General features: G+C 47.4%; 1 pseudogene across 1 annotated transcript; it reads right to left on the bottom strand.

Moving 5' to 3' along the window:
* Positions 1-625: 625 nt before the first annotated feature.
* LOC309890639 (ATPase family AAA domain-containing protein 2-like) lies at positions 626-5,545 on the bottom strand (annotated as a pseudogene). Its single transcript has 4 exons — positions 5,535-5,545; positions 2,321-2,480; positions 1,368-1,459; positions 626-940 (listed from the first exon to the last, which is right to left on the bottom strand). The product of its transcript is annotated as an ATPase family AAA domain-containing protein 2-like (transcript).
* Between the last annotated feature and the right edge of the window lie 3,342 nt (positions 5,546-8,887).

Genomic DNA, 8,887 nt, shown 5'->3' on the forward strand with positions numbered 1-8,887 from the left:
AAACAAACAAGACCATTTCTTTCTGGAGGAGGTTCCCACAATGAAAGCATGGGGATAAAGGATGTGATGGCCACAGAATTCCATTCATCTAGTAAATATCAATGCTAATTGATCTCACGTGTATAGTACGATCCACAAACATTTAAATTAGGAGACTGGTTAAAAATGATGATAGCTAAAACAATATTTAGCTTAGACCAGTTATACTTGTATCCTGGTCCTGACATTCTTCAGAAAGGAATTAGAAACATTGACCTAGAAATGCTTCCCCTCCAAAGATCTGAGTTTTGATTTTTTAAAGAAAAATAGGTGCCTTATACTTCAAACCTCAAGTCAACCTCTACAAATGCTAATTATCTTAGCTGCCGTCAGAAGCAGGATGCTTCAGTAGAGAACGCATCGTCCTTTACTGTGTTTTGAGTCATTCAGAGCTTCCATTTGGCATTTCAGTTTCGAATCCACAATAAAACCTATGCGTTGTATTCCAGACTTGCCCAAAAAAAAGACATGCACATGGAAATAATAAAATTCTACCACCATTATGTCTGAAAGGTTTAAGTTGATTGCACAAACCACAAGTTTTTGCTTTAGCAGAATTATAAAGAAGTGGATGCTGTGGTTATACCTTGCTGTCGGTCCTTCTTTAGCGCAAGCTGTGCATGCGGGAAGATCTTCTGCACAACTTGTAAAATATTCTCTACTGATCTTTTAAAAAGTGGCTTGAAAATGGGTGATAGTGCTTATACGGGTGAAGCCTTGATCCGGTTTGAAGCTGGAACAACCTTCTTCATAGCCATGAAAAAGTCCTTTGCTTTTATTTTAATAGAATTAACGTCTAGTAGCAACTTCTCCCTACTTGCATAAATCTGAGGATAGCATCGGCGTAGAGAGCACAGCACAGCTTCAGTACATAAAGATTTGATATCTGCACCACAGTATCCTAACAAACAAAAATCAAACGTTACATCGGTCAAGGCCCAGGTTTACAACATGCAACATTTAAAGAATTTGTAATGCCAAAACCAAACAGCTTAACAGGGAATTCAAAGTGCTACCGCTCTGCAGGGGTGTTTCATGTTGCTCACTGCCTGATATCCTGCGCTTATGCAGCTGAAGCAGACTCCTCATCAAAAACTATACTCTTGAGGAAGATGCCCCAGAACCATTTAATGTTCTCAGACAACAAGAGGAACGATAACAAAGAGTAAATAGATGAAAGCATCTCACTCAGATTGCTATGAAGGTGTGCCAGCTGCCTCGTTGACTAGTTGTGCAGCAAGGCACAAGAGCATGGGTACTGCCTGGTACAAGCTAAGGTTCTTTACAACTTGGTCACAAGCAAGAATCCGTTTCTGTTTCAGTCTTACCAATGCATTTCTCAGCTAGTTCATCAAGCAACATGTCCGGTGGCTGAGGGGTCCAGTCACAAGTATGAATCTTGAAAATTTCTTTTCCAACCCTGAAGCAAAATCATTGCATTTTAGCTTGTCCCAAGTTTTCCTTAAAAATACCAACAAGAAACAAACAAACCAAAAGGCAAACAAACAGACAAAAAAAAACAGTCCTCCCTCAAAACCCCTCATCTACTAATACACTTTTCTTACTTGCTCAACTTTCAAGTATTTTACAGTTATTTAATATACACTCTGCATTGTCAACCAGGAAATTGAATATTTCTTATTTGTTATACTGAACTTTTTCTAGGAACCTACAGTGAAAGAAAAGGCATTTATAGCTTCAATAACAAGTTTCCAAACTACGAGACCTAAGGACGCAGAGGAAAATACTGTAATGAAAAATTTATCCAGAAACATTTCTTTGCTGTCCAAAAAACTTCTCTAAAACTTAGCAAGCTTTCATTGGGACAGTCTCATTACTTCATCACATTTGCTTTCCAGCCAGTAAATTCACAGAAAGCACTTCTGGCACAATGCTTCCAATTGCTACAATTACTATAAAGAAGAAAAGAATTATGACTCAAACTACTACCACTGATCCGGGGCACAATCAAATGCAAACACGTCCCCTATTCACTCATAAGTGAAGGATTGAGACCAAAAACACAACTTCATGATGAAAGCGCCCAAGTGGACTAAATAATTAAGCAAACAGGTACAACTTTGGGAATTAAAGGTTTGATTATAGAACTAACTACTTGGTGGTATCATCCTGACCATATATATCCAGTACCAGATTTGCCCTCCATGGAACAACGCAGTGTCTCCACGTGTCACTCTTTTGTTCAAGTTGTCAATTATTTTTTTTTCCTATAAAGTTGGACTTTGCCATGGTAGCACTAACGTTGAATTTAAGTTCTCACCTCTTAATTTGGCAAGTTGAAGAGGAACTGTCTGCCAAAGCGTCCTGGTCTTCGTAAAGCAGGATCTATAGAATCCAGTCTGTTGGTAGCTCCGATTACCACGATCTCCCCTCTGTTATCTATGCCATCCATAAGCGTCTGAAGAGTTGAAACAATGGAACTAATAGAAAAATATAATTTTTACTTACTGGTTCAGTAAATTTTGATACATTCCACATGACTTTTTTGATGCCGGAATAACCTTCTTCCTAGTGGTCATTCAAAACTGGGAAAAAAATAGTCTACCAAGTCGGGGTTTTTTTGATTTGATAATAAATCTGCAGACTGTTAAGTCATCAAGCACTTCAAGACTGTTTGAAATAATCTCTACGTTAATATAAAAGGAGTACTGCACACTTCTGCTCAGGAAGAAAATCACGGAAAATGTCAACTTTGATTTTAGATGTTGAATTTGTTGCAGTGAGATCTTCCTCATCGCACGATTCTATTTGGATTTAAACCATATTATCTATGGAGAGACCAAGATTAGGACAAGAACAGCACAGAGTTCAGCATGAAGCCAATCAGGAGCTCAAGTTTGTATTCTTTGTATTCAACTTTACCCTTCTCTTGCTGGAAGGACCTGCTTTTTGACTCTCCTTCTCTTCACTAGGAGCATGTTCCCTCTTGCATTCGTAATGCTCTTTCTCAGTGGTTTTAGTCTTGTCCTTTGTATCTTGGCATCTCTCTGTAACAGCTGAGGAGGAAAGGTTTTTAGAGCTACATTCAGTGTCAGACTTGAGAGAGGAAGTTTGCCGCAATTTCTCACCAGGCTCACAAGACTCTTTGCCGGACAAAACGGTTTCTTTTGAAATGAGGTCACGTTCTTTTGATCTTCTTGGTTTCTCCTTGTCTCCACGGTCATCACATTGGTACTGGGCGAGGTATTCATCATTCCCAGGAGATTTCGGAGGGTCCACGACACTGCACAAAATAAAAACCCATTTCTCACTTCTGCTGAAGGACATGAATATTAAGAGTAAAACCTTCCAACATCGAACAAACAAACAAAAACCTCCGAACTACAGGAACCCTCGCAAAGATATGCCATTTAGAAACCTCTCCTGTGATTAGGACACCTTCTTCAGCTCCCAGAGAAAGTGCTTTTTCCCCTCTTGCTTCTGAAGCCATTGCACTAAAAAAGCAAACGCATCTGTCTCCCTCCACATGCTGCTCTGAATAAGAGCCAGAATATTCAAAGCCACTCTATTTGTTCTCCCCACATAGCCGAAAAAACACCAGTTGAAAGAGTTTTCTACCTCTCTCCACGAATTTACATCCACATATCCTATGACTGCAAAAATAGAAGGCGGGGCTCAGGAGAAACAGCCAGTGCTGGAAATGAAAAAAAGCAGCCTGTTTCTTCAGAGTCTTAAGCCTATGCTACTAGGAACAAAACAAAACAAAACAAAACAAAACAAGAGGAGAGGAGAAAAACAGCGGGAAATTTACCTATTCTCCAGGTGTTCAATTGCAAAGCCTCCTCTGGAGGATCAACAGTTGTGAATTCAGTGTGCTTACGAGAAATCAGATCTACATCTGAACCACAACTACTTCAGTAGTATCACGAACTTCTGTTACTCTGAAGAAGCAGTCAGCACCGTTTCTATGTTAGGAAAGAGCTGAACAGAGTCTGTTATTCACATCAAGTAGTCAGGCAGGTTTCTTTAGGAAGGCTGGGTTTCACTAGAACATTACTAGCCTGTAAGCCTCATGGCATCACCTTCCACCTTGACTGCTGAACCTCCTTGCTCCCTACTATCTTCTTTGCCAAGATACAGCTGTCCACATTTACTTTTCCTACTTGGCTGGACTGAATTTAAGAAGATCTTGCATCTAAGAAAGGGAACAAAAGCTGCTGCCCAGCAGCGTCTGGCTCAGGGAGGAGTGAGAAAGCTCTGTGCAGTCCCCAAGGTCCGTGCAGCAGGAGGCAGGAGGTGCTCCAGGCTCACAGCAGCAGTTCCCCTGCGGCCTGTGCAGGGAGAGGCCCCTGGTGGAGCAGGCTGTGCCCCTGGTGGAGCAGGCTGTCCCCCTGCAGCCCATGAGTCCCCCGTGGAGCAGATCTCCACGCTGCAGCCCCCCTGCGGGTGGAGGAGCCCCCGGTGGAGCAGGTGGCTGTGGCCTGGAGGAGGCCGCGGCCTGTGGAGAGCCCCCGCAGGAGCAGGCCCCGGGCTGGACTGGAACAGGCTGTGCTGAGCCTGCTTTGCCCGTGACGCTCCTTGTGGAGTGATCTCCCTGTCCTTCTGGCAGCCCTTGAGCCCTTGCCAGCCTCTTTTCTCCCCTTGGTGTTGGAGGAGGGGCAGGGAGAGAGCGCTTGTGCTGGAGCTCGGCTGCCCAGCTGAGGAAAACCACCACGGCTCTGTCTTGCCGCTGCTGCAGCACGCTGGTAGCAGCCAGCACCGTCTGTTCTTCGAGCCTCAGCAAGCCCACAGCATCTTCCGTGAAGGGATCCCTTTCCTTCACGCCTGACAGGCGCCGCCTCCAGAGGCTGAGGGCTTGTGCCCCGTTTGCAAGCGCTTTCTCAGTGCCCCCTTCCCCAGAGACGGATCCCAGCTGCTTGGCTTCACTGCCCTCTGCTGCCAGGCTCCCGCAGCTGCTATCCCAGCAGCGCAGCGAACATGCGGATAGAAGGCTGCATCATCGTGAGTATCCGCACGTTCCCATGTTACATCTTTCATTTTCCCTCATTCACAATCGTGTTTTTTGGTCAAGAAAAGTTATCACAAGGAAAAAAAGAATTGTACTTCTCTAATAAGTAGTCTTTGTTGTCCGGCCAGTATCAGTAAAAATCCCTGCTCGCCGGTAACTAGAGCCCTTCATAGACCAGCGGGGGGCAGGGGAAAGGCCTCCTGCCCGGCCGGGCTCCCCTCTGCTGCCCTGAGGGGGAGCAGGCCGTGTCGCAGGCCCTGTGGGTCGGGGTGCCCTTAGGGGAGGGGGGGGGGTGAAGGCTGCAGGGCCTGGAGGCAGGGCTGGGGGCTGGGGTGTTCCCTCCCCCTGTATCAGCCCCTTCTGGGCCCTGTGAGACGCGGAGCTGCTGCCCGGGGTTAGGCCCAAGGTCTCCTGTCAGGCCCGGGGCCGCCCTTCCCCTCGCCCTGCCCTTCCCTCCCGCTCCTGAACCCTTCGTCAGGCCTTGCTGGGCCCTCTGTCCGGCTGTCTGTCTGTCCGTGCATCTGACCCTCTGGCCATCTGTCCCACCACCCTGCCCCGTCCCTGCCCTCTCCCTAAGGAAGCAAAGAGTCCCCGGGCTGCCTTCATGGGGGGGGTAGGGGGGAGAGGGGAGGTTCTGCTGAGAAAAAAATGAAAGATTTCCCCCTTAACGGGCGCCTTGTGAGTTCTTTCGAGTTCCAACCTTCTGCCTTCCTTCCGTAGCAGTGCCTCTAAGGGGTGCGCTGTAAGGCAGCCCTCATCTGGCGCGTTGCTCCTCCGTTCCCCCAAGGAACTGCCTTCAGGATCTGACTAACTCTGGATGCACCCGGTTGTCGCCTTAATTTCTCCTTTAGCTTGCTGAAAACAAGCCGGTTGGGTGACCTTTTGCGTTTCTCGCTTAAAATTTGGATCGAGGAGGTCTGTGTTTCCTTACGCTGATGTCCACGCTGAAGGTGCAGAAGGGTTCCGTGCTGTTGCTTGGGTCAGCCTTGTTGCCAGGTTTGGAATGTTTAGCCTACCGGTGCTTCGGTGCTGTTGGGCTGCACTCAGAGTGTGAGCTCTGGGCGTTATTTCTCAAATACTGCGTTATTTGAGCGTACAGACCCGAGATATTCTGCGGAGAGGTGATTTAAGGCACGTCAGAACCACCGCTGCGGCGTGTGCCAGCGTCGGACGCCCGTTCGAGTGATCGGGCGGAGCAGGTGAGTTGAATTTGGTGCTGGGTGGCGAGGTGATGTTGGGGGAAGAGCTAGGCTAAGGAGAGCTTCCTCTTGCTCTGCCCCTTCCCATCTCAAATGGCCGCTTCCTGGGGAGATGGGTTCGTTGGGAGGTTAACTACAACGTTACAGTGAGGATGAGGAATCACCTTTAGTCCCGTAGGTATTTGCTGCCAGGCCGCAGCGTTGATTTCAGAAATTGTATTTAAAAAAGGGAAAAGAAAGGAAAGATGTATTCTTTAACATACTCTCTTTTCTCGGAGAGTAGATGGAGGAGCTTCAGCCGTGCCCTTCCTCCGGAAACGATTCCCAGTGTCTGCTCAGACACTGAGGAGGAAAATGGAGGAGAGCCACCCGATAGAAATAAAGGAAAGAAGGGGTCATGGATTAAGGGAAAAGCACTACTTAAAAAATTGGTGCTCTCTAAAAACGGGTTAAGGGTTTGGGACCTGCAGGTGCTGCCTACACCTGTGTGCGTTGCAGTCGTGCCTGTTGCCACTGAGCAAAACGGGGAGAGCTGCTTTGTCGAACGCGGCGTGTTAAAGCACGTGCCACTGCCTGGAAGAAAAGCACGGACTTCCCTCGTGTGGGCCTTCTTCCCTAGCGATCTGTGGTTTACCTGATGGTTTCCCATAAGCTGAGAATGTTTAAAAGAAAAAAAAAAAAAAAAAAAAAAATCAAAAACCAACACCAACGTTGAGAGTGGTGAAGCAGATCCTCACGTGGGGACTCAGAATCAGCGGTGACATCACCATGCGAAGCATTGTGTGTGCTTCGGGTTGGGGCTGCTGCGAGCCTCGCAGCGGGGAGGGAGAGCGGATCCGGGGTGCCTCTGTGTCAGCCCTCTGCCCTGGTGGCTTTGTGAGCACTGAGAGTTTGACTCCTGTGTTCCCAGCTTTCGCTTCCGCACCTGCGGTGTGGCAGAGCCAGCGAGCTGCTTGCTCAGCTGGAGGAGGAAGAGGAGTGACCTCAACATTGCCGAGGTAAAGCACAATTATTGAAAAGATTTGGCAAAGATGTGGGTTGTACCAGCGCGGCTGCTGCAGCTGCAGCAGATCCTGGAGCATTGGAGAAGATAGAGAGGGTTTTCTTCATGAAAAGAATGCTGTTAAAAGTGTTTTCATGCCAGAAATTAGGATAAACGCCTCTGTTGTTTGACATCCTCTATTGAGCTGGCACATTGGCATTACAGCGTACCTGGCACGCTGTTTGTATTAAAAAAAAAAGGTATTTTATTCAGGGCAGGCCAGAAACCTGCCTTGGCACTTGCACATCGCAGCAATGCTTACAGACCCTGCATCCTGGCTGCCAGGCCAGGATCTAAATCCGATGGTGCTGTTGGTAAACTGAAGCTCAGGAAGCGCTTCTGGGTTTTTTTGTCCTTCCATGTGAATTTTTACCCTGTGAAGATGGTGTATTAAGCTATTTTCGTAACAACAAATAGGTTTAAAAGCAGTTTCAGTTTAACATCTACACGCTTGGGTGTTATTAACAGAGCTTTGTATACTGAGCTGGTGCTTGGTAGGAGAAAAAACATCAATCTTACCTGGGAAACCTGGACCCCCTCAGCTACATACTGCTATGAGGAAACTCAGATGTAAGAACACACTTAAATAACACCTCACCAGAGCTGTTGTGCTCCTGACCACCAAAGGCACCTTTTTCCAACACCGTCGTACTGGAAGTTGATGCAGCTGGTTCCATCCGTAACGTGTGACTGTACAGTGCTGTAAAAGAACTATTTTTTCACAGCTTTGGAGAAAGTGAAGCAGAGAAAACCACGCATAACCACTGATACCTGGACCCCAAACTGCCACAGGCTGACGGTGATGCCCACTGGATATCTCCTGATACCCTGCTGCCTTCTGACTGCTCCAGCAGAAGTCCTGTTTTAATTAGCCAGCAGGTCCCTCTGAGGGAGGGACTTTGCTAAAACTCCTGCCGTAGGAAGTATCCTACGGGAGCCAAGTTGCTAAACTGATGTGTGGTTTTCCCTTAACCCCCTCACCCCTGACTTTCCAGCTCCTGACAGCACTGCCAACGTGTGCAGTGTCACCGTGTGCCATCTAGGTGCCAGCTGCCATGGTTTATATATTGTAAAATTAGTGATTTGGGACTCGTGAGCACTGAGGAGAGGCTAGCAATTGCTTAAGAGCTTTCCTTGTGTCGCTCTGGGGCAGGGAGATGGGTGAAACATCTTAGGCTTGAAAGTGATTCCCTGCAGAGTGACGTGCTCAGATCTGCACAACAGATCTGTCGTTTTGGTCACCTTATTAGATCCCTGCTTGAGAGGTTGCTTGCAAGAATCGATTCCTCTTCACCTTGATGTGTCAAGCTAAAGACAAATCTGTGCCGAAGCACTGTTTGATCAGACGAGTGCCTCAGTTCAGGATTGTTCTTTGACAGCTACAGAAACAGCAGGACGATCAGCGCCTTCAGGAACAGATGAATTTGATCTTGAGGCTGTCGTAAAACAGGTCCCTGAAGTCTGAAGACTCTTCAAATAGTTTGGGCCAGCAAGGAGCAGCTGTACGTGGCGGCTGCGGTAACTCGGGGCTCCGAGTCTCAGAGAGCGTGGTGAAAGGTGACCCCCAGCTGGCTGCTGGAGGAAGCTGAGGCAGCGTTCAGCTCTAACCTTTGCCTTCTTGGCTGGCATCTTTGCACT

This window comes from Aythya marila, assembly GCF_965140915.1.
Source record: "Aythya marila genome assembly, contig: HAP1_HAP1_SCAFFOLD_280, whole genome shotgun sequence".
Taxonomy (NCBI): domain Eukaryota; kingdom Metazoa; phylum Chordata; class Aves; order Anseriformes; family Anatidae; genus Aythya; species Aythya marila.